The 24,639-nt window shown below is 43.1% G+C and overlaps 2 protein-coding genes across 14 annotated transcripts in view; one reads left to right on the forward strand and one right to left on the reverse strand.

The window, feature by feature from the left end:
* LOC143143720 (uncharacterized) overlaps positions 1–24,639 on the forward strand; it is a 304,262-nt gene that overhangs the window by 60,670 nt on the left and 218,953 nt on the right. For all 12 annotated transcript variants that reach the window (XR_012991226.1, XR_012991229.1, XR_012991227.1 and 9 more), the window contains exon 2: positions 11,960–12,186. The gene's annotated coding sequence lies outside the window, so the exon portion shown is untranslated. The remainder of the gene's footprint in view (positions 1–11,959; positions 12,187–24,639) is intronic.
* The window catches only part of LOC143143719 (ras-related protein Rab-37), a 161,613-nt gene that overhangs the window by 60,312 nt on the left and 76,662 nt on the right, over positions 1–24,639 (reverse strand). The gene's annotated exons all lie outside the window — the stretch shown is intronic.

Raw genomic sequence — 24,639 nt, forward strand, 5'->3', positions numbered from 1 at the left:
TGAAGTTCGAGTATTCGAGTAGCAGTTCGAAAAATATTCAAGTTCTGTTCGAATATTCGAATATCAATTCGTAAAGTTTTCGAGCTCTATTCGAATATTCGAGTATCAATTCGTAAAGTATTCGAATTCTTTTCGAATATTCAAGTACCAATTCGAAAAGTATTCAAGTTTTATTCAAATATTCGAGTACCAATTCGTAAAGTGTTCGAGCTCTATTCGAATATTCGAGTACCAATTCGAAAAGTATTGAAGTTCGAGTATTCGAGTAGCAGTTCGAAAAATATTCAAGTTCTGTTCGAATATTCGAATATCAATTCGTAAAGTTTTCGAGCTCTATTCGAATATTCGAGTATCAATTCGTAAAGTATTCGAATTCTTTTCGAATATTCAAGTACTAATTCGAAAAGTATTCAAGTTTTATTCAAATATTCGAGTACCAATTCGTAAAGTGTTCGAGCTCTATTCGAATATTCGAGTAGCAATTCGAAAAGTATTCGAGCTCGAATATTCGAGTACCGTTCGAAACGTATTTGAGTGTTGTTCGAGTATTCGAGTTCGGTTCGAAACGTATTTGAGATTTGTTCGACTATTCGAGCAACCGGTGTTCGAATATTCCGATTCGTAAAAATTTGACCAGTCCCATCCCTCGTAATGTATGCCCGGGGATGGAAATAGTAAACGCAGCGCGCGTAAATCTGCCGTAATCCCCGAAGAAACGATAGAACTCGACTTTCCGGTAGTCGGCGAGTATCTCCCCGTCCAACACGATCTCAATTACTACCGAAGCGGTAATCCAGGCTCTCTCGACCGGCTCTCAATAAGCAACCTTCCTCGTTTGAAGCTCGCAACGGCCTATCCGGTCACGCGGGCCAGATCTATTCCGCCTAACTAATTAAGTCGCTAATGAAATGGTAATTGCTCGAAAGTGCAGTCGGCCCGCCGGCCTCGGCCGGTCTCGACGGCTGCCTGTCTTCCCCTCTCTCCTCGTTTTGTCAATCGTTCGAGTTAATTAATTAGAGACCGATTCGCTGATTGCACCGCGACACAATGGAACACCGATTACGCGAGCATCGTTTTATCGAGCACCGACCGAACGACAATATTCTCACCAAACACCATACAACGAATACCGAAAATTTCGACGAAAATTACCAAAGAGGATACCTTTGTTCGAAGAATCTCGATGCTTCGAGACGAAGAAAGATTCGAACCGATTCCCGCGACGATATTTCCCCGTTACGTGATTGAAAAATTTCATTACGAACGCGTCTGTTCTCGATTTCATCTCGTGTAAATGTAGCTTCGTCTTTAAATATATTCCCTTTCAACTCAGTTAAATTCCACCGGATCGAATCGAATCTTTTCGAAAATTTTTAATCAAGCCTCGTAACAATTCGAGTAATATTCCTACCTTGTGAATATAAATAACAATTCGAATAATATTCCTACCCTGTGAATATAAATTACTATATAATTGATCAATAAGTTGTGTCGTTTTTTTCATCGTAAAAAAGATACTATGAAGCTTCAACTTTGAACAACAGTAAATATACGAACGAGTCGACAAATTTACATAAAATTTCACACACGTTCACTAAATAGTAGTGATATCTTTAAAAAAATAAAACGACGAACCCGATAGCTCCGTTTCTTATCGTACGAGAAAACGTAATCGAGCAACCTATTATATTCGATAGATTTTCCCGCGCTGTTGATAGATCTCGCGCGGTTATAACACTGTCGGTCTACTTGTTGCCGTGAAATCGCGAATCGGTCGTAACACGAAGAAAATGTCGCTTAATTGGGAATTTAGACGGAAGGCCGACTGGTTCGTGGCGCGTTGCACCGCTAAGATAACCTAATTGGAGCGAAGTGTGAATATCGTTCGCTTCGACAGGAGTCGCGTGTCCAGCGTGTCTGGCTAATTAGTAATTTACGAGTGAACCGATCCGTCGACTAACCTGACCCCGATGGAGTTATCGAATAATCGATACGTCCTGTCTGTGAACTGGAAAGAATTGGGTCCGTGGTGCACACTGGCTCGAGTTGGCCGAAAACGAACTCGTGTGCACACGGGTGTGATCCGGGGTGGTGGTTGCTTGGCGTCAACCCTTTTGGGGGCTCTGTGTCGAGGCAAATTTGTGGCCAATTTCACGCTGAACGCGACGCGGATTCCGGGAACTTGCTAGGAAAGTTTCAACCCCGATGGAGTATCGTCTCGTGGGCGAAGATGGCTATAACTGTGACGTGGCGTCGTGGAAAGGAAAAAGAGAAAAAAAGAGAAAAGAAATTCTCGGGAAAGTTCGTAATATTGCTCGAGAGTCGCGAACTTCTCGACGCGGAATTCGTCGCTGTGTATCGCGCGGAAAACATTTCACGACGCGGAACGTTTAGCGCGGTCTCTGCTCGAACTGCGACCCTCGAATAATTTTAACGCAGGAACGAGTACTCGAGAGGGGTCTCTCGCTCGCGAATTTTGATTTTCGAGTTAAATCGAACTCGATTATAAAATTCAGTCGGGCAGGGGGGACGGTTATTAAAAGTATTTGGAAATTTATTCAACGTTGCCTGCCAACGAGGAGACCACCGAGGTCACCGATTAGCAGAAGATTCTTTACTGGGTCACCGGGGCAAAAAATATATAATTTTTATAGTTCCGCGTTGTTTCGGTAACGCTCGAACGTTTCACATTTTCCCGGTGAATAAAAATAACGATTCGGAGAGAATATCTAGTGATGGAATTTCACCCTTCGAGTTTAAGATACGTTCTCCGTGAGAAATTAACTACCACGAATAACAAGGGAGGATCGTCGATGGTATTTTGATATTTATTCAGCGTTACTCTTCGTTCAGATTCGTCGTGGATATTTTTCACGCCGCGAAGTGCAAGTCGCGAGAACTATTTTCGCGTCTTCCAAAGCACGAGAACACGCGGAATTTGTTTCCGTGAACGGTACAAACATTTTACGACTCGAAGCGTTCAGCGTTGTTTCACTTTTGGAGGAACACCGTGAATAATTCGCGTCCTGGAAAAAATTCCTCGCACGAAGCGGAATTACACCGGCGCGGTTGTATAGAATCGCCGTAGATTAATTTTCTTTCTTCGTCTCGGTTATTACCGGCCACTGTGCTCGTCCCGCGCGTTCGCTCGGGACCGGTTTCACCGACGGAAAATACCGCATTGAAGAAAAAAATTACACGTATTTCGCAATCGGTGTTTTGCATAAGAAGGTTCCAAAGGCGAGCTCGGATATCGCTCCGCGTTCACGCTAAAAATAGTGAACGACGTTACCGAAAAATCGAGCCGCGCGAAATGCGAATATTTCACGAAGAAACCACTCGATGGAAATTTACTCGGAATTTAAATATTTCTACGACCACGTTCTTCAAAGACTTCGAGGATGGGTGTTTTAAAAACAAGCTAAATATACGATCGATCGCGCAGGATAGACGAAACCACAAAATTCTTTATCCTTACGAATTAAGAAATCGAATCGTTTTACAGAGCAAACGAAATTACCAAATAATTCATTTTGGAGACTCTTTGAAGTTCTGTAAGTTCAATTTACGTTTCGATGCTTACCTCTCCTGGTTAGCAAACTAATGTAAACGTTTCAGCCCGTGTCAAATATCTCGAAAACAGTTCGTTTCTGTGGTAAAATATTAATATTCGATGTCAAATATTTCAAAAACTCCATAGTTCGTTCTTATAGTATAATTCTTAGATTGTTCGAAAAGTCATTTCGTTTTTTTCAGTGTAAATGAAACACAATTTTTGTAGAGTGTGTAAACATTTTATTAAATTACATATTCTCCATTTTGAAAAACGAAATGACTTTCCAAATGACCCAATATTTCCAGTAGTCACGCGCGAAACTTTCAAATACCAGATTCTAGTCGCCTCGAACCGTGTCAAACGTCTCGAAAACTGCATAGTTCGTTTCAGCGTTTCGTTTGTAACATCCACGTGAAAAATTAACCTACAATAACCGTCCTCTGTTATCCAACAAACTCATTTTCGCGATCAACCTTCGACAATTCCTAAATTCGCGCTGCGAGCGAGTCGCCTGGCCGCGAACTCACGCGAACGTGACAGCGGCCGTCAACCGTGTGCACCCTTGGTCGTAACGCGAATTCGCGTTTCTGGAGCGTTGATAACTCGTTCCATTAGACGCGCGTTCCAACGAAGTTCTTGGTTGTGGAGAGATCCTCTGGATCCAGGAAACTTGAGCGATCCACGCGGTAACTCGGATCATCCGCCATAAATCACGGTGCACGCGATTTATCGACGGTGAATTACAGTCGCCGTTGGTGGAAGCGGCAGTTTACATGATGCACGCGGGGGCCTCGAGAACAGATAGTCATCGAGATAAAGATTAATCACCTTGAGGAAGTCGGTAGTACAACGTTACCGTGGACGCGTAAAGCCATCGGAAACTGCCCACCGATCGGGGGTGGGGTAATAATAAATTAATCTCGACGATCTTCACCGGCCCCTGGGTTACACGATCCGACCCCTGTTCGACCCCGGTTAACTGGAATCCGTGGCGATCGCAATTTGTCCACCGAATCGTGGAAAATCGAACCTTGAATCACGCGCCACCGAGAAACGCGATACACTACCGGTGCATATTATTTTTGCATAGATTAGAACACGAAAATTGGAAATAAATAAATAGAATATTCGTAGACTTGAAGTGTACAGTATGAAGAAATATCTAGAAGAAGTATCTTCACTTAGCTTTGAAATTAAGAAACTTGTTCGAGTTTAATCGAGGAAAATCGAACCTTGAATCACGCGCCACCGAGAAACGCGATACACTACCGCTGCATATTATTTTTGCATAGATTAGAACACGAGAAATGGAAATAAATAAATAGAATATTCGTAGACTTGAAGTGTACAGTATGAAGAAATATCTAGAAGAAGTATCTTCACTTAGCTTTGAAATTAAGAAACTTGTTCGAGTTTAATCGAGGAAAATCGAACCCTGAATCACGCGCCGAGAAACGCGATACACTACCGGTGCATATTATTTTTGCATAGATTAGAACACGAAAATTGGAAATAAATAAATAGAATATTCGTAGACTTGAAGTGTACAGTATGAAGAAATATCTAGAAGAAGTATCTTCACTTAGCTTTGAAATTAAGAAACTTGTTCGAGTTTAATCGAGGAAAATCGAACCCTGAATCACGCGCCGAGAAACGCGATACACTACCGGTGCATATTATTTTTGCATAGATTAGAACACGAAAATTGGAAATAAATAAACAGAGTATTCGTAGACTTAAAATGTACAGTATGAAGAAATATCTAGAAGAAGTATCTTCACTTATCTTTGAAACTAAGAAACTTATTCGAGTTTAAGCATTTGATTATCCGTAGAGTTATTTTTCTTGGGAAGATAGAAAGTATCGAACGCGTGAAATATTCGCGAAAAATTCGTCAAGTGGTATATTATTTACAGAAGTAAAAGTATCTTCTCGTTCCGGAAACCGAGAATGTTGTTCGATGCGAAGCATCTCGTTCTCAGTGATATTATTCCACGAAAGACTATGAAACGCGTGGAACGTTCGTAATGTTCGCAAAGCGGAGCAGAATTTACGAAATTCAAAGATGTCTCTGTGCATTTTCGAATCGTTAACGCGACCTTAATCGACGAACTCGATTCTTTTTTTTTTTGTTTTTAACTCGTATTCATCGCGCACAATGTTACCACCGAGTATACGGTCGCGTAAAGTTTCCCAACCGGGGAAAATATTTTCCCCCGCGAGCGATCGTTACCGGGACGAAAACACGGTTGTTCTTTCGATCGAAACGATAAAGAAGGGGGAAAATGTCGCTCCTCGAAGGGACAGAGGATAAGTTTTACGGTAGTACAGCAGACCCGTTGTCGATTCCACGTCGAGACACCAAACTTCGTAATCTTCGATGGGAAATTCCATCGCGGTGGAACATCTTCCAACGACACGGTCCGCGAACGATGGCGTATACGGGTGAATAAACATTTACGTGTGACGGGCACGAACGATAAGTGTTTAGGTCCGGAAGATGGTCGCATTTGCAGGGGAATCTTGATCAACGAAAACAATGAGTAGGTGAAAGGTTTTCGACGAACGAATTCACGTGCAGTCGATAAACGGAAACGAGGAATAAAAAGAGTCGAACATTTCAGAGCGGATGTAATTTGAAAAACGTTTCGTTGGATTAAATCGTCGGCTGAAAATAATACGGATTTCGTCGATACGTCAATATTTGTAACATCGACAGTTTCGACGGATTTGTTATTTTTAACCGAAAAATGTACAACGGACGCGAAAAATGAAAAGAAAACGCCTCTTGATATTTCCAGAGGAAATTGTTGTAAATCAACATCGCGAATATTTCTTAATTAATTTTACATCGTACGTTTTACTCGTATTGTTCCATTATTGTATTTCAAAATCCGTGAATACGTCCAAATACGTGATTTCGCGAGGCGTCTTGTCGCGTGGTGTTAACAAAATTAAGTTTCGCGGCACGATCTTCCTTCGAATATCCTGAATCCATTAGATATACTTGTGCGTCGATGACGAAAGTTTCGAATTCTGAAGGGACACGAATTGCGCGATTTTCCACGATTGATCGTCTTCGACGTCCTCTCGGTGGATGCCGAGTGGCTGTGCAGAGAGCGAGGATCGTTATCGAGCAAAGTGTCTATTACGGTGCACTGCTTCGAGAAATGCACTGAGATGCATGGCGTAACCGTATTCGTGCACAATGTGTGTTTCGAGCGATTCGAAAATACAGTGAGTTGTTTGGAACGAATCGGTAATCGTTCAAGGGAGCTTGAATAATTTTCCGAGGCGGGTCGTTAAAAATTCACGTAATACCATTCCGGTATTGTTCGTGTTTTTATTGTTAAAATTAATCTCGAGCGCAGCGCACGTTGCATTAAAAATCCCCTTTTTATCCCGCACCACCTGCGTTACCAGTCGTTCAGAGCTGTCGCTTTAAAGGTCCCCTGTGCCTGCGGAGTATCGTAAACTCGGTTAGTAAAAATCCGTGTGATAATATTGTGGTATTTCTTCGTTTCTATTATTAAACTTAGTCTCGAATAGAGCGTATATTCCGTTAAAAATTCTCCCTTCGTCCGTGGTCGGCTAATATTTTCGTAAGCTCCGAGAGGATACGGTTAGAGATACATACGTAAACGCTCGAATAAAATCTAGTGGCTTTAGGGTATCGTAAAAATACACGTTACGATATTATAGCGCTTCTCGCGTTTCTATTACTGAAATTAATCTCGGATAGAGTGGGCATTAAAAATCCCCTTTTCGTTTCGTGTTACTTATGCACCTAGAACTGTCGCTTTAAAGATCGTGTCTTTGGAAAAATCAAAGAGCAATATCGCGGTAATGTTCGTGTTTCGTTATCGTTAGAATTGGTCTCAGATAGAATATTTATTGCAAAAAAATCTCCTTTTTATTCTACATCGCTTGCGCTGCTAGTCGATCAGAGCCGTCGCTTTGAAGATCGTTTCTTGACGGAGCAATCTCGGTCGATAAAAATCAAACTCGTAATACGCGGTATTGTTTCTATTCTATTATTGTTAGAATTAGTCTCAGATAGAATATTTATTACAAAAAAATCTCCTTTTTACCCTACATCGCTTGCGCTACTAGTCGGTCAGAGCCGTCGCTTTGAAGATCGTCTCTTGGTGGAGCAATCTCGCTCGATAAAAATAAATGACACAATATCGCGATATTATTAACATTTCGTTACCATTAAAATTAGTTCCAAACAGTGTCTTTTGCGCCCAAAAGAAAAAAAAATCTTACATAAACTGTGTCGTTCAGAGCCGTCGCTTTAAAGATCGCCCGTGACCGCGTAGTATCGCGACATCGATCGATAAAAATCCGGGTCCTTAATTTTCGCGACTCGTGTTGCGATATCGTTGAAATGAATCTCGAACGGAGCGTACCGCGTCGCGTTAAAGGAATCCGCTCTTCGTCCCCTCGAGGTAATATTTCCGGAAGCTTCCACCGGGAGGATACCGTTAATGATAAATGCTCGCGGATTTCTCGGTACTCTCTCGATCATTTCTCCCGCCAGGTTGCGTCGTTAATGAGCGTCAGATGTTTCAACAGAAGCCCGTTAACGGATACGAAGCCCGATACACTTCGGTACGTTGGTCTTTTTGCCCGTGGAATTATTGAAGTGCGCGAGCACGAGGCGCCTGCTTCGAGGGGGACGTTTCCATCGTAATTTCGCGTAATATAACGCTCTCTGCAGGATGAAATTGTGGGAGATCCGATGTCGGAAGCAGGCTGCGTAACGAGGGGATGTACCGGTACCCTGCCCCACGATCTCCAAGTTAATACACCCAGCGTTATCGAATAACAATCGTTAAACTTTTCCGCGTCGATTGTGAGGACCGTTATAGAAACCTGGCTCCGAAACGACACAATCGCGCTACCGAATGAAAACCCCCGGACGTTGAACAACGTGTTTAACGTTACCAACTCGACTCGGTAACTCCACCACGGTTGAAAGCTTTGCGAAAGTTAATTTAACACTCCGGAATCGAGACTCGCGAGCTCTGCGCGGGACGTTTCACGGTATTTCTTCTTTTATTCCGGAAAATGGCGAAGGTTTTCCGGTTCCCTTTCACGTTTCTCTGGTACGCGATATTCCGTCGCTGTTTTGCCCCTCGTTCGCCGAGACACGTATCGGAGTTTTAAAAACAAACGTCAGCTTTCGAAACTACACGGAATATTGTTACCCTTTCCGTATATTACGAACGAAAACTCGCAGCTGAAACCTATCCGTACCGTTCCTGCGACATACACTTGCGATGTACGAAAAAAGAATTTTTACGTTCGTTGATACCGTTGTAATATTATAGTTACTCGTTCGTTACCGTATTGTACCTATATTCTTGCACCGATACTTTCGCAACGCTGTTACTTTTTTTTCTCCGTCGAGGTGTAATAGTTGTGTCGATCAGAAACTACTCGATCAATTTTTATGTACAGAAATAATTTGTATTCTTTAATAGTGCATTTAATAAGACACTTATTAAGTGTTCCTAGTACCAAAAAGTGACTTGACTTTTGCTACCACTTTTTTCAAATCGGATACACGTACCATATATACCATTTTGAATTTTATTGTACCACGTTCGATAATTCGATACTTAGTAGCGATTCGATGCATTTCTTATCGCGTTTATGCAATTTTGCATTCTCTTTCGATCGAAAAAATTCGAAACGCGTCTCCGGAGAATTCAAGTCCGTTTCTGCAGTCGGCGTTAACCGACAGTAAATTATCGACGTAAACTAAATCTGTTTCCGATTGTCGGATAGCGAATCTTTTATTCCACTCGTAGTCGAAGTTTCGCGATAATTCGTAGAAATTGTCCAGAGGGAAATGATAGAATTGTCGTTTCACCGTGAATTCTATCGCGATCGAGTCGAGTTGAAATTTGAATTTCCCTGCTGGAAAATTCAATAAACGCCCCGCGATAAAGTCGCGCGTTACCGAGTATCGCGAATTCTATAATTGCCGCTACGAAATTTATATTCGTATTGTACGTTTTGCATGGTAGTCGTTGGAAAGCTCCACTCGCGGGACTCTCGAAGCTTCGAAATACCGTTTCAGCGCAATCGCGTCAAATGGCGAAGCAACATCGAAAGCGAACGTTTATCAAATAAATCGTGGACCCCTGCTTCGGGAAAGTTTCGAGCTCGAAGCAGATTTACGCTCCCGGGAAAGCAAATTGGGGAAAATTTTCCACACCTGAATTCTTTCTTCTCGAACGTAACTTTATCGGGAACGATATCGGAAGAAAATCACGAAAGAAACGGATCAAATTTATGTACGAATTTTCTTCAAACGTTCGAAAAGTTGCTTCGAATTTTTCTCGAATGCATCGCGGTAAGTTTCGAAAGAATTTAAAGTATTCGAACACTCTTCGATTCGAGTCGAATTTGGCAGGAAATTTTCCGCAAGGTTTTCCCGTTGGATTTCCACGTAACGTGTATTTAAATTTCACTGGTTAAACCTTGTTGTCTCACGCCATGAAATGTACCGGTGTAATTGCAAAAACTTGCATTTTGAAATTCTTTTTCTTCGCCGCGAATGTCGCGATCGAACGTTTCCCGAGCAAGGGTCGATCATCGGCATCGGTAACATCATTTTCACACACAAGATACGTGAATTTCACGAAGCGGACTCTCGATTCGATCCTCGCGGGAGATACAATACTTCTCGCCACCGCGAGAGATAATCGCGATCCCCGCGTCATCGATACGAGTTCCACGGATCGAAATCCAACTTCGCTCGTCACCACCGATGGAACATCGACGTAAGCATCGCAAGCCAACCGAGAAACCAAAAATTGCAAGCTTCCAACGCACTGAGGGAAAAGAAACAAAACTCCTCGAAAACCAAAAAAAAAAAAAAAAAAAAAAAATGAAAAATCACAGAAAAAGCCACCGGTGACGTTTCTTTATTCCCGAAACAATGTCTCCCGATCTCGAGACACTCGTAGATATCTACGAAATAGTTCTCGGAACTTTCTGGAGAAAATATCGATCGTTCTCGATCTTCTCCTATTTCCACCCTACGGAGTCTAAAGAAAATCACCCTATCCCTCGAGAATGGAAAAAAGTATGAACAAACGAAAAATATGTAAAAGAATAGTGTCACGAAAGATACACCAATTAACACACAGATATACATCGATCCGTGGTGAAGACTCACGGGGAACGAGGTGGCAAACCGGTGCGTTCCGCGCGGCGTACGTGAGCGGAGCGCGCGAGATCGGTCCGACTTGGACAGTTCGGAGAAACTGTCGGCACTGTGACGCGGTACGAGGGGTTTTCTACCCCCTAGTGCCGCCACCTGAAGCCGCAGGGGGTCCTTCGGGGAGCGGTTCGGTGTGTAAGCGGGTCGCGCACACGCTCGCAGGAGCGCGCTCTCCAGGAGCCTTCAGGCGTTTCCATGGCGATTGGTGCGCGCGTGCCGTTCGTCCGCGCCGGTGCATGCGCACCCTCTGTCGCACGGTGGCAACAGGTTTTGCCTCGCAGGCCCCGGAACCCGTAGCTCGGGGAACCCCGGATAGAACCGATCGATCTCGATCGAGCGCACGATGCTACCTATCGACGGGGACGTAACAACCTTTTATTAGCGGCGTAACTTCCGGCACCATCTTCCGATATGTGAAAATAACTCGCGCCTGTCTCGATCTATCCACCGATCCGCGTTCCGGAGATTCTCGACGACCGTGACTCGATCGGTATAGTACCTTTTTTTTTCTACATCGTCGTTGTAACCTCGTCGGTTCTGGAATAAACGGTTCCCGGTTAAATGATCGCGAATCGGGACGTTCGACGAGGAGACTGCGAGCGTGGGTCAGTATAGACCCGAGTATTTTTTTTTTTCTTATTGTGTTACTCTATCGACTGCCTTGACAAGTTGGAGTAAACAGTTTTCGGCTTGTGTAATCGCGAATCGAGGAGATCGACGAGGAGACTGTGAGCGTGGGTCAATATAGACCCGAGTATCTTTTTTCTTTCATATTTTGTCACTCTATCGACTGCCTTGACGACTCTGGAGTAAACAGTTTCCGGCTTGTGTAATCGCGAATCGAGGAGGTCGATGAGGAGTTGCGAGCGTGGGTCAGTATAGACCCGAGTGTCTTTTTTCACGTTTTGTTATTTTATCGAACGTTTTCTCTGTTCTGGAATAAACAGTTCTCGGTCTGAATAATTGCGAATCGAAAAGATTGACGAGGTCTTTTGTGGGTCAAAACAGACCCACGCTCGGTCGACGACGAGTCAACGGATCTAGTCACAGATACAGCCGACAGTGCAGAGTTTTCTCGTGACATTTCCACTCGCGATTTTCTCGAAAGAAGACGGCCAATTTCTTTCGCGTTTCTCCGACGTACGTTTTTCTTTCTGTTACAGTTTTTTTTAATAAAACGGCGACATCTCTTCGTCCACGTTGGTCGATAACCGGGCAAGTTTACGATTACGACGTGCTAATGAACACATCCACGGTACGGTGACTCGAACATCGGGGAATCAATGCTGACCTCTGCTTCCTGTATAAAGTCATCCGTGGATATGCCAATAAGTCAGTGTTTCCCAACCCGTGTACCCGGACGCACGCATCTCTCTCCAGAGTAACTCGGGTAAGTCGTGGAAATATTTTACATTTGTAGAAGTTTCTGATCGTTCACGTTTTTCGATTACGCTTGGCTCCGTTGCATTCGACGCGTTTATTTCGTAACAAATAGAAACACGCGCGACAATGTACCACGATCGTGCGGAGCGATTTTGAACATTTTTACTTCGAAAATCTCATTAAATTCAAAATGTGTCGAATTCGAACGATCGATACAGGAAGCTCGGAGAACACTTCGATAACCCTGTGTAAACTCTAACCCTTTGACTAGCATCGATGCCTATGGACACTCGGTCGATAAATCTCGTGCGGTAAACGCCGATGAGCGTTGAACATGTATGTACGCTCGATAAGCGTGATCTTCCGCACACAATGTACGTTCTACGTCGAAATTGTAGTCAAAGGGTTGTCCCTTCCTAGCCTACCAGACATCCCCCGCGTTTCAGGCCTTGCTTTTGTTCTTCCGAGCTCGTCACGGTCGATCCCTTCAGCAGAATGCGTCGGCTCGCTAACATCTGCAATCGGATTAATTTCTTCTCACGTGGAATCGGTTCGCAAGATTTTTGTTCATCCAGACTTCTAGTTTTACCGTGTACACGTCGTTTCGTTTAATTTCTACGCAATATTCCAAGATGGCTTGCGTCGAATTAATTCCTACCCGGTAACGAGTTCAACGATCCAGTAATAGGTGTCTCGAGATAGATAGACAATTTCTAACGTTGAAGCAGTGTTAATTTATCAAATAAGCAACTCTGTCCTATTATTCTCGGGTCTTGGAAGCACGAAGGGACGAGACGAGCGGTTTTGTCGAACGAGTTCCCTTTTTTGCGGTTGGTACGAGAGCCCGGAGGGTTGTGTCTTTGGACGAATCCTGGGAATGAGACTCGCTTTGTCACAGGATTCCAGGGAGTACGCGACGATATTTTCGGGGGGTGTGGTTTTGTCGATCGAGACTGTTTTTGTACTCGATTCGAGAGCGAAGCGTGTTTTCCGAGGAAAATGGGGCCAGAGACGTCGTCGTGGATTTTCGGGTGGATGCGAGAAGCGTTATCGGGAAGAGAGGTCGTGTCTCCGGAGCATTCCCCAAGGGTCCGTGGAGATTTCATAATCGTTTCTCTTCCAATTAATTATTTCCAAAATAGTCTTCCCTCGGTACCGTCCAAGGTCTTCGCGACCCGACGAGTGGAGTCGCGAAAATTCAGGAGCATCAAGTTGCTCGGAATAGTTTTAATTGTGTACAAACTTCAGTCGAAGGAACGAAAAGTCCCGAGAAAGACACACAGGGAACCTTAATGCATTCTTCGTTGGATATACTCAAGGTCTTTGGGCACTCCTGCTTTTTAACTTCACAATCAACGAGAACAGTTGGGTTGCATCCAGGAGCACCGGTTGGGTTGCATCCATTACGGTGGCGTTAATTATGGAGAAAGTTCCAATTGTCCGAAAAGACACACAGCAGAGTCCGCGAAGGGTTAAACTCGTTGAGCTATAGCTCCGGGGCGCGTCTTCTTCGCGGGTGTCTCTCCGCGTAATAACGAGGTCGGAAAGCTCCTCCGGAGATCTGGCTTCGTGACTCGAAGTAACGCTCCTCGATAGCGGGCTGAGCTCGAAGGAGGCGAGGAGGAATCGCCTAGCGCGACTTATCGCACGCGGCGATCGGTGCGACTTCGACCTCGTTATCACGGCGGCCGAGTTCATCTTCGTGCACGCGCGTCGATCCGCTCGATCGTTAAGAATAGACGTTACGTAAGAACGTTGCGGACCGACCGCGATACGGAGGCGTCCTGAAACACGTTCGCGGCCAGAATCGTAACCGGAGAGGTGTACTGTGCGACGATTTAAATATGATTCGAGAATATGTTGTTCGTTGTCGTACTCCTCGCTTCTCGCGAACAGTAGCGAATATGAATACTGAGCAATGAATCTTGTCATTTGTTTCTGACCGCTCCGAATCGCAAATAGGGAGGTACAGCGCGACGATTTGGGTAAGCAGAGAAGTATAGTGCAACGATTTATATAAGATCCTTGGGCTCGAGTCTGTTGTCGTTCGTTATCGTCCTCTTTGCTTCTTGCGAACAGTATGGAATGTGAACACTGAGAGACGAATCTCGTCATTTGTTTCTGACTGCTCCGAATCGCAAACAGAGAAGTATAGCGCGACGATTTGGGTAAGCAGAGATATACAGTGAGACGATTTAAGTAAGTAGAGAGGTATAGTGACAATTTAAGTAAACAGAGAGGTATAGTGACGATTTAAGTAAACAGAGATATATAGTGACGATTTAAGTAAGCAGAGAAGTATAGTGCAACGATTTAAATAAGATCCCTGGGCTAGAGTCTGTTGTCGTTCATTATCGTCCTCTTTGTTTCTTTCGAACAGTATCGAACATGCACACTGAGCGATGAATCTCGTCATTTGTTTCTGACCACTTCGAATCGCAAACAAAGAAGTATAGTGAGACGATTTAAGTAAGCAGAGATGTATAGTGACGATTTGAATAAGATCCCTGGTCTCGAGTCTGTCGTCGTTCATTATCGTCCTCTTTGTTTCTTTCGAACAGTATCGAACATGCACACTGAGCGATGAATCTCGTCATTTGTTTCTGACCACTTCGAATCGCAAACAAAGAAGCACAGTGAGACGATTTAAGTAAGCAAACAGATATATTGCTACGATTTAAATAAGATCCCTGGTCTCGAGTCTGTGGTCTTTCGTTATCGTCCTCTTTGTTTCTTTCGAACAGTATCGAACATGAACACTGAGCGACGAATCTCGTAATTTGTTCTTAACCACTTGTTCGTTTTTATCGTCTCGGTTAAAGTCGCACATACTTTATTATCATTCTTACTAAACGCCCTTATCGCGCTCACAGATGCACGCATGTTGACTTACGAGAATAATTTGCACAATGGCGGCGTACAGCCAGAGGCTGCTTCTCGAGCTAACCTCAAAGTTATTGTACATGCAGAAACAAACACGAATAATTCATCCAAGACTGCCACGTCTGGGTAAAAGTTTTCAAAAGGATTCGTCGATGTTGTTATCTCTCATCGTACATCGCTCTCTTCGTTGCGTTACAGGCTATTGAAAGATCTATCGGATACATAATTAAGGTAAGACGAGAAGAACGAGGTACGAGTCGAAATGTTACGAAGGAAGGTTGGAAAAGGAAGTTTGAAATTTGAAAATAAAACGAACGAAGAATAAAACTGCGAGCGTTTTTCGTATGAATTAAATATTTATCGTGCGTGCAGAAACGAGTAGCGAAGCTGAAGTGTTTCGAACTAACTTCTACCTTGGAGAATACTCTTGGATAAAATACAAATTTGGAGATTCGAAGTTTCTTGTTATTGGTCAGAATTTTGAACGACCATAAGGACCAATGGCACGAAAACGGTTTCTCTCGTATCGTGAACATCGTTCAGGGATGTTCTTTGTTATTCGTAACTCGAGCCACTGCCTCGGGGTTCTTATCGAAACTTGTCTGCACTTATTAGAAACAGTATTGAGAAATTCGTGATTCGAAAGTTTGAATTTGTTTGTGGAATCTCTGCGTTACGGGTTTCAAGGGAAACGGAGCACGGAACGTTCGACTGTTCCTTAACTTCGAGCTGCATAGGGTAAGCTGCTTAGTATAATGCCGGGTATTTTGTAAATTATTGTTAACTCTGCTATTGGATCAAAAATTTCCAACGATTCACAGAGTGCTGTGAAAAGCATCCAATTGTCCTAAAGCGTCTTAAACGTATAATTACTATCGTTCCAAAATGTAAAGGAAATTGTAACAGATATTACCGAGATAATTTTTCTCAAATTTTCAAAAATCATCTTTTTTCTTTTCTTTATACGAAAAATTCACGTTTGATAGGAGGAAAGCAATCTCCGCAAATCTCGACGAATATTCAATCGAAAATTGTTATTTTTCTCGCGCGGTAAGTAAAAATTGTCCAGCTCGCGTTATGAATATTTAAACAGTTGCTTCGACCGTGGGGGCAAATAAATCAATAACGTGTTTCGTAAACGTAGACACAACGTCGATTCGAACTTGTCGTCGATACGATACATTTAATCGAATTTCTTGAAAAATACTCGCAAAACGAAACACAATTCGACAATTTTCCTTCTCGTTGCCTCTTAAGCTCTCTGTACAAGTAACAATTTCGTAATTTCGTCGATTTGCATCGATTCCTACACACATTTCAAATTTCCGTACATCACGAAAAGCTCCAGACTCGATAATTCTCGTGAAATTGTTATCACAATTGAGAGAATCGGTAGATAAGGGTTAATCGCGTTTTAAAACATTTCTTCGCGAACCCTTTGAAAAACCTCGAGCTTTCCCTGGTTTCACGTGCCCATTGAGCGTTTCAAGCGGCTTTGAATTCTTATAAAAATTGTAAATACGTTCGATCGTGGCTTAAAGGCGAGCTTGCAAACAAGCTGGTCGATAACGCGGCTATCGTGACACGGAACGAACGACAACCGGATGGAAAAATCTGCTTTCCGTTCGACGCACCGTAACGCAGATTGACAAATGGCTCGCGAGAATAATTTGCTATGGGAATCGGTTCCAGCGAGATTTCTCGCCCGAGAGACGTAAAAGGAGCCCAATTTTACCACCGCGCGAACAACAATATATCGATGGTTTGCACAGTTTCTCGAAACACGAGCAGATTGCTGAAGTTTGCTCGTAGAATACGTAGAACACGCGTATTCCTTTGGGCGATGAGCTCGCGCTTCGATGACTCGCGGACCGGTCGTCGCGATCGATTTTACATCGTTTCGAGACGCGACGTTTCCAACAGGAAAATCTTTGAGAAATCACGCGTCATTGTAACCGCGTCGAAGTTTCACGGTGATCGTCCACTCCGCGTGTTTCGTTCCTCGTGGGAAACGAACTACCCCGAATCGGTTCGAGATCGTTGGAAACTCGATGCCTCGCGGCCGTGCCGTGAATTCTGAACTATTCGTAGGAATTGAATTTCCTCGGTGAAGAGTCCGTAGAAACGAAGTCAAAGTTAACGCAACCGGTGTTAATAACTTATTCGTAACCGCTCGTGAAATCGAACGAGCAAAATGGAATCGTTCGGCTCTCATGTATCATCGAGTATTTTACTCGATGGTTGAGTTCGTAGATGGGAAAATTTGTATCGGTGGAAAAAGGAACAAGTTTCGAGTAACGAATCGAAGATTTCTCGTACATTAGTCGTTGAATAAATAATAGAATTTGTAGTATTTGAAACGGAGGAAGTATCCAAATTAACGTCAAACTTGATAGAAACGATATCGATAGTTCCAATTTAATTATAATTCCTGGTAAAATTGAACAGGCTAACATTAAAGATCGGTGCAATGCTGAATATTCGATTCGGTCGCAAAATTAGCCAAAAGCGAGACAAAATTTGTATCCCCTTCCGGATACAAATTTCGACCATCGAATGAAAGATTTTCCATTCCCCTAATTTGCGTACAAATTAGAATTGCGATCGTAGAACGAAATACGATACGGGGAGGAAAATTTATTATCAAATCACAATTTCGACCCACTGCACAGAGAGCGTCGAAGAAATCGCTTTTAATTCGTTGATTCATTAATCTCGATATAAGAACGATGCGCCGGAGTTTCGTTCACGCAGGAGAGAGAAAAAAAGAAGAAAAAAACAAAGAAGGTATCGTCGTTTCTGGAATTTCTGGAATTCCGGTATTCGCGACTTTCCGAAATTTTCCTCGAACACGCGGTAGCTCGCGGTTGGAATAATTCAACGGCGCGTTTTGCATACCGCGGCCCCTCCGTTGGCGTTTTATGCGCGCGTCCCGCACGCGACTTTAAGCCCCGTTCGCAATTAATACGTCGCGGGGCGCCACCGTCGGTTGGCCGCGATTCAGAAACGGACGTGCATAAATTCGCGAGCTTTCGACGAACACTTTTTGTCATCTTTGCCTGCCGTCCCGTTGCTCGAAAGCTGCCCCGTCCACGTTGATCTTTACGAGCACGAAGCACGAGAGGGGTTTTCGTGGAGATTAAATTGCAAATTCTGCGACTTCGGCTCGATTTCCACGAGAACGCCTCGAGACGAACCTTTCCGATCCGTCCATGAGGACGAAATATTTCGGAGATTTCACTCGCGAAAATGGCTGCAGCAGCGACCATTTCTTTCTTCTTTTTTTTTGTAGCCAAAACCGAAAACCCGATAATCCATACGGGTCGCGACAACTGCAGCAACAACGCGCGACCGTGCACACGTTTTTTACTCATTGATGCATAGTGGATTAAAAAAGCTCACATTTTTTTAATAATCCGATATCCACCGAGGAATATTTTCAACCGGTGAAATGTTGAAACGACTGGACGCGCGATGGGACCGTTAACGTCCCACTTTGTAATTAAGTTAATGCATTTTCCCATTTTCCCTCCCATTTTGGATCATTGAATGTATCGAACCCTGCCTCGAAGGGTCGAGAAAGTTCGTTCAGTGATCGAAAAGTCGTTCGTTTGTAAAAATTGTACCGTCTTGGAATTAGAATTTTGTCGTGTTGATAAACTTTGGTTTATTATTTCAAACCTTTCGACTTATTTTTGCGCGAGTTCTTCTTCGCTGAAGAATGGTGAGTCTCTTAAAGAAAATTAACGAGAAAAGAATCAACTCGTTCGCGTATAAAAATTCATTAGAGAGTTTTTAATTTACGAGTTTCAATTACCGTGTTCTACTGCTCGTTTGTCGTTACTTTCTGACATTTTAACACCGTAGAATTGATACTAGAAGGTTCATTCTTTTAAACATCACCGTATTGCATATTTTTCTATCTTTAAATATTCCAAAACGCGATTTCGGATATCTTCCTTTTTATCTCTTATTATAGCTCTACCGAACGTATAATTTTCTCGATAGATCGATGGATTTGTGACGAGATATTTTTTATTTACATTCGACTCGACTTAAACTTTGAATACGCACACCTTGGACGCGTGCCATAAGTAGCTTTTGTATCTGAAACGGAGAAATCCAGACATTTGCGAAGCGAGCGAGGAGTATTGTTTTGCGTCGCGCAGGCGTTGAAATCTCTCTTTGTGGTCAAATTTCGCGAGGTCCACGGAAGTTGGTTCCTCGTTTGTATAAATTCGCGACAGAGATCTCGTGTCGTGATCGATCCTCGACTCGATCTGGAACTCGAAATCGTTCGTCTCTGGTTTCGTTTTCGTTGTCTCTATTTTCGTAATTTCGCGACTCAAGACGCTCGTCCGAAATTGATTTTACACGAAGAGAGAACGAACAGGGTAGATTGAATCGTTACGGTCCATTTAATCAAAAAGTTCGTCGAAGATGAAGCTACAGGAGGTACAGAGTACCGAGCGTCCTCAACTGGGAACTTTTATTATTAAAATTTCTTTTCCTGTCCGGGCAGTTTGACGAAAGCACGAAATAAATGAATAATTAATGGAAAACGGGACGGGAAGATCGTTTCAATTAAACGGTGACGAACAATTAACGAAAAGTGATCACGGAGATTGAGGAACGTTCGGTCCCTCTCTGTTTAGGGATAATATTTAAATTATTAGACGAACCGGACAATATGCAACCGTTGAATATTCACGTGGTCGATATCTGGATTTGATCCGGCTTCCTGTATCTATTATTCAGGCGCATCCGCATGAAACCGAACCGGAATAATGCAAGACGTGCTCGAAACTGACCGCACTCTACGTACGTTCGAACGGGGAAGCTGGTTAAGATCGACACGGGAAATCGAGAATCGTATAGTTCGACGAGTTTAAAATGATCCTCGTGGGCGTGGCCAAGCCTGGAACGGTGAATGTTGGGTATGAGCACGAGCAACGAGCTATCGTCGCGGTATTCGTTTTCTTGTTCGTCCATCGCGCTTCTTTATTGTTTTTGACACGGGAAATCGAGAATTGTATAGTTCGACGAATTTAAAAAGATCCTCGTGGGCGTAGCCAAGCCTGGAACGGTGAATGTTGGGGATGAGCACGAGCAACGAGTTATCGTCGCGGTATTCGTTTTCTCGTTCGTCCATCGCGCTTCTTTATTGTTTTCGACACGGGAAATGGAGAATTGTATAGTTCGACGAGTTTAAAATGATCCTCGTGGGCGTGGTCAAGCCTGGAACGGTGAATGTTGGGGATGAACACGAGCAACGAGCTATCGTCGCGGTATTCGTTTTCTTGTTCGTCCATCGCGCTTATTTATTGTTTTTGACACGGGAAATGGAGAATTGTATAGTTCGACGAGTTTAAAATGATCCTCGTGGGCGTGGCCAAGCCTGGAACGGTGAATGTTGGGTATGAGCACGAGCAACGAGCTATCGTCGCGGTATTCGTTTTCTTGTTCGTCCATCGCGCTTCTTTATTGTTTTTGACACGGGAAATCGAGAATTGTATAGTTCGACGAATTTAAAATGATCCTCGTGGGCGTGGCCAAGCCTGGAACGGTGAATGTTGGGTATGAGCACGAGCAACGAGCTATCGTCGCGGTATTCGTTTTCTTGTTCGTCCATCGCGCTTCTTTATTGTTTTTGACACGGGAAATCGAGAATTGTATAGTTCGACGAATTTAAAAAGATCCTCGTGGGCGTAGCCAAGCCTGGAACGATAAATGTTGGGGATGAACACGAGCAACGAACTATCGTCGCGGTATTCGTTTTCTTGTTCGTCCATCGCGCTTCTTTATTGTTTTCGACACGGAAAATGGAGAATTGTATAGTTCGACGAGTTTAAAATGATCCTCGTGGGCGTGGCCAAGTCTGGAACGGTGAATGTTGAGGATGAACACGAGCAACGAGCTATCGTCGCGGTATTCGTTTTCTCGTTCGTCCATCGCGCTTCTTTATTATTTTCTGTATCTCGAATCATTTTAACCGAGAATTGGAAAATCACGTTTCCATGGAAACAGTTTAATATTAAATCATCCTCGCCGACGATTTAATTTTTTCTACTTTTTGAAGGGCACGAACGATGGTCTTGAAACCCAATAACTATCGTCGCGATATTAGTCTCCTTACTTGTCTCTCGTTGCCACTGTTCTCTTATCGAGGTGTCCAATTTTAATTCAGGAATGGAAAGCTCTGTTTCCATGGAAATAGTTTAATACAACGTTTACCACCATCGACGCTTTAATTTCCTTGATTTCTGCGGTGGACGAGATCGAGTAACGAGCCATCATCGCGTTATTCGTCTCTTTGTTCGTCCCTCGTTGCCACTGTTCTCTTATCGAGGTGTCCAATTTTAATCCAGGAATGGAAAGTTCCGGTTTCCATGGAAATAGTTTAATACAACGTTTCCCACCGTCGACAGTTTAATTTCACCGACGCAACGTGGCGCGAGCACTTCGTAAATCGTTACACGGACCAATTGTTGTTCATCGAAGTAATTTACCAGGACGACATTTAGCGAGGCGTCGAGCGTGGTGCAATTTTACGACGCGCTCGAAGACAGGGGCCAACAAACGAATTTTCGAATTCCGTTGGCAATCAACACCCACGTTGGAAATTGTTGTTCCTTTGACGTCACGAGCATCGAATAACAGCGAATGGTCAACGCTCGATGTCGAATCGCCCGAGGACAAAGGGAAAACGTAATTCGAATATGGCGTGAAATATTTGGTACTCGTGTTCCCAATCGTACCGAATACTCGCTGTATTTCCACCGCTTGATTCTTATTTCTCGAAAATTACAAAAGGGAATATTTCTACGCTCGTGAGTTAACATCCAGTTGGGGATGCTCCGAATTTTATTTGTTTATATTATAGTATGTCAAACTGTAACGAAGCAGCAGGGCACGAAAGATTTCTCGATAACTGTTTAACGCAACTTTCAAGAGAAAAGAAAAGTATTTGGGATCGTAGAACAATTTACTCTGTTACAGAATTATTACTCGAAAGTTCTGTAACGTTTTGCTATCCCAAGGAAGGGATCGATCGTTTGTAATTTTATTTGTATTAGGTAGTTCGGAAAGTCATTTCGTTTTCCAAAATGGAGAATACATAATTTAATAAAATGTGTATACACTCTAAAAGAATCGTGTTTTATATTCGCCAAAAAAAAAACAACAAAATGACTTTCCGAACAACCGAATATATAAGGAAGCAAACGTGGAGCAACAGAGGAGTTTCTCACGAGCTAGTAAACGCGTTTCTAGCTCGTGATATTTACCTTCTAGTAAACAAAGAAGGTTATCGTGAAAAGGAAGTTTCTCGCGACGATGAATCTACACTCCCAAATTCTACGCCGAGTTAGAATTATAATTACAATAATTTCGATCGTAGACGTATCGAAGAACAGTTTCCTTCTTGTTTAACGTAACTCGTACGAGCTAATTTAATTGCATTCATACGTTTGATTATTCAATCGCCCTGGAATAGACCAAGAAAATACAAAATTCTCGAGTTTCGTCTATAATATTTTTATCTATAAAGAAAACAACATATCCTGAGAATACAATGGATTGAAAAAGACTCGTGGAACGCACTTAACTAGATATCGCGATAAAACAAGCCGTAAAATGTCCAACTCGAGTTTTACAATTTCATAAACGACGCTTGGCCAGGCCCGGGCGTGGATTGTTTATCGTCGTTCTAGACGTTGTAAAATTGCGTTCCATTTCTACTGCGACATCGCGTCGTACACTACGTTTTCACCCGTTTTAACATCGCGAATTCGACGACCGTGCGCACATACTCATTTTCTGGTTATCGTTTCTCGCTTATCGTCCCGTTTCGTCGGTACCCGCAGATTCTCGTCTCTCTTTCTCGCTCTTGTTTCCAGCTACTTTGCGAGTCGTCTCTCTCTCTCTCTCTCTCTCTCTCTCTCTCTCTCTTTCTCTCTCTCTCTTTCTCTATTTCTTTCTCATTCTCTCTCTTCGTCTTTCGAATCGTCTTTGTCCCCCGCTGCGTATTCCGTCTTCGTCTCTCCGGTTGCAATTTCGTGTGTCTCGCTTTCGCGTCGTGTGTACGAATTATATCCACACACAGAGAAGACAGAGTGGCTAAAGCCTGCTATCGGGCGTCCCACTGCGAGCGAGCCCCGGGGGCCGGAGTTTATTAGCTCAACCCCCGGTTAGCGATGGCTACGACACTGCAACGTGTACCAGGGAACGAACAACACTTTTGTTTCCGCGCGTTCATTGGCACGAGGTGAACGATGCTCGTTTGAAGTGTCAAGCGATGGATAGTTAATCCAATGTCAAGAAAAACGGAATGTGGAAACATTCCGAGTTCATTACACTGCCATCTGTACGTTCAAGTTTTCTGAGCTGCTACGTGTGCGTAATTTAAATTTGTTAAAATGCTACGTGGGCGTTGACAATGTTTATCAAGCTGTTACATGGAAATCGTGTTGTAAGAGTATCGTGTCACAGTTAATTCGCGTTAATGTGGAAACATTCGTTAAAATGCTACGTGTGCGTTGACAAAGTTTACTAAGCTGTTACATGGAAATTGTGTTGTAAGAGTATCGTGTCACAGTTAATTCGTTTAATATGGAATAATTCGTGCTGTACGAGTGTTGTTCGAGTTTATTACACTGTTATCTGTACGTTCAAGTTTTCTAAGTTGCTACGTTTGTATAATTAAAATTTGTTAAAATGCTACGTGTGCGTTGACAAAGTGTATTAAGCTGTTACATGAAAATCGTGTTGTAAGAGTATCGTGTCACAGTTAATTCGTTTAATGTGGAATAATTCGTGCTGTACGAGTGTTGTCCGAGTTTATTACACTGTCATCTGTACGTTCAAGTTTTCCAAGCTACTACGTCTGTATAATTCAAATTTGTTAAAATGCTACGTGTGCGTTGACAAAGTGTATTAAGCTGTTACATGAAAATTGTGTTGTAAGAGTAGCGTGTCACAATTAATTCGTGTTACAGTTAAGTTCATATTGTTGTGTACAGTCAGTTGTGTTCTCTCGATGTCAACAAACACGGTCCGAACATTCGTCCCGTACGAAAATTGACCTCGTAATTCTTGCATCGTTGTTTTTCGAATAATGTATCGTAAGAAGATCGCGCGTACTTTACAATCCTCGCGAATAAGAGAATCCTTTTGAAACGGAACACCGTGATGAATGTAGTTGGAGCAAGTTCAGCTTCGATGTACAAAAATTAATCGACAATAGCTAGAAGTGTACGAGTAATTAAATTATACAGAAAGAACGTAACGTAGTATCGAGGAGGACTACTTTGACATCGAACGGTGCTGAGCCAATGGTCCGTTCTCGTGCTTTCAGGAAAGTAATTAATTGCAAGTAAACCGGGTAGCTTTATCTACGTCGTTTCTGTAAAGGAAATAGACGTCGTTCGGTCGAGTATCTAAATCGATAGCGCTTTTCGGTTTCCATGAAAGGACGAATCTTCGGGAAACGAACTCCGAGAGTTCGCGAGCTTCTCGATGTATATCGGTACGCTTTTAGGAGAAATAATTAATTAGAAACGGAGGGTCGAAATATCTT

This window comes from Ptiloglossa arizonensis, chromosome 2 (genome assembly GCF_051014685.1).
Source record: "Ptiloglossa arizonensis isolate GNS036 chromosome 2, iyPtiAriz1_principal, whole genome shotgun sequence".
Lineage (NCBI taxonomy): Eukaryota > Metazoa > Arthropoda > Insecta > Hymenoptera > Colletidae > Ptiloglossa > Ptiloglossa arizonensis.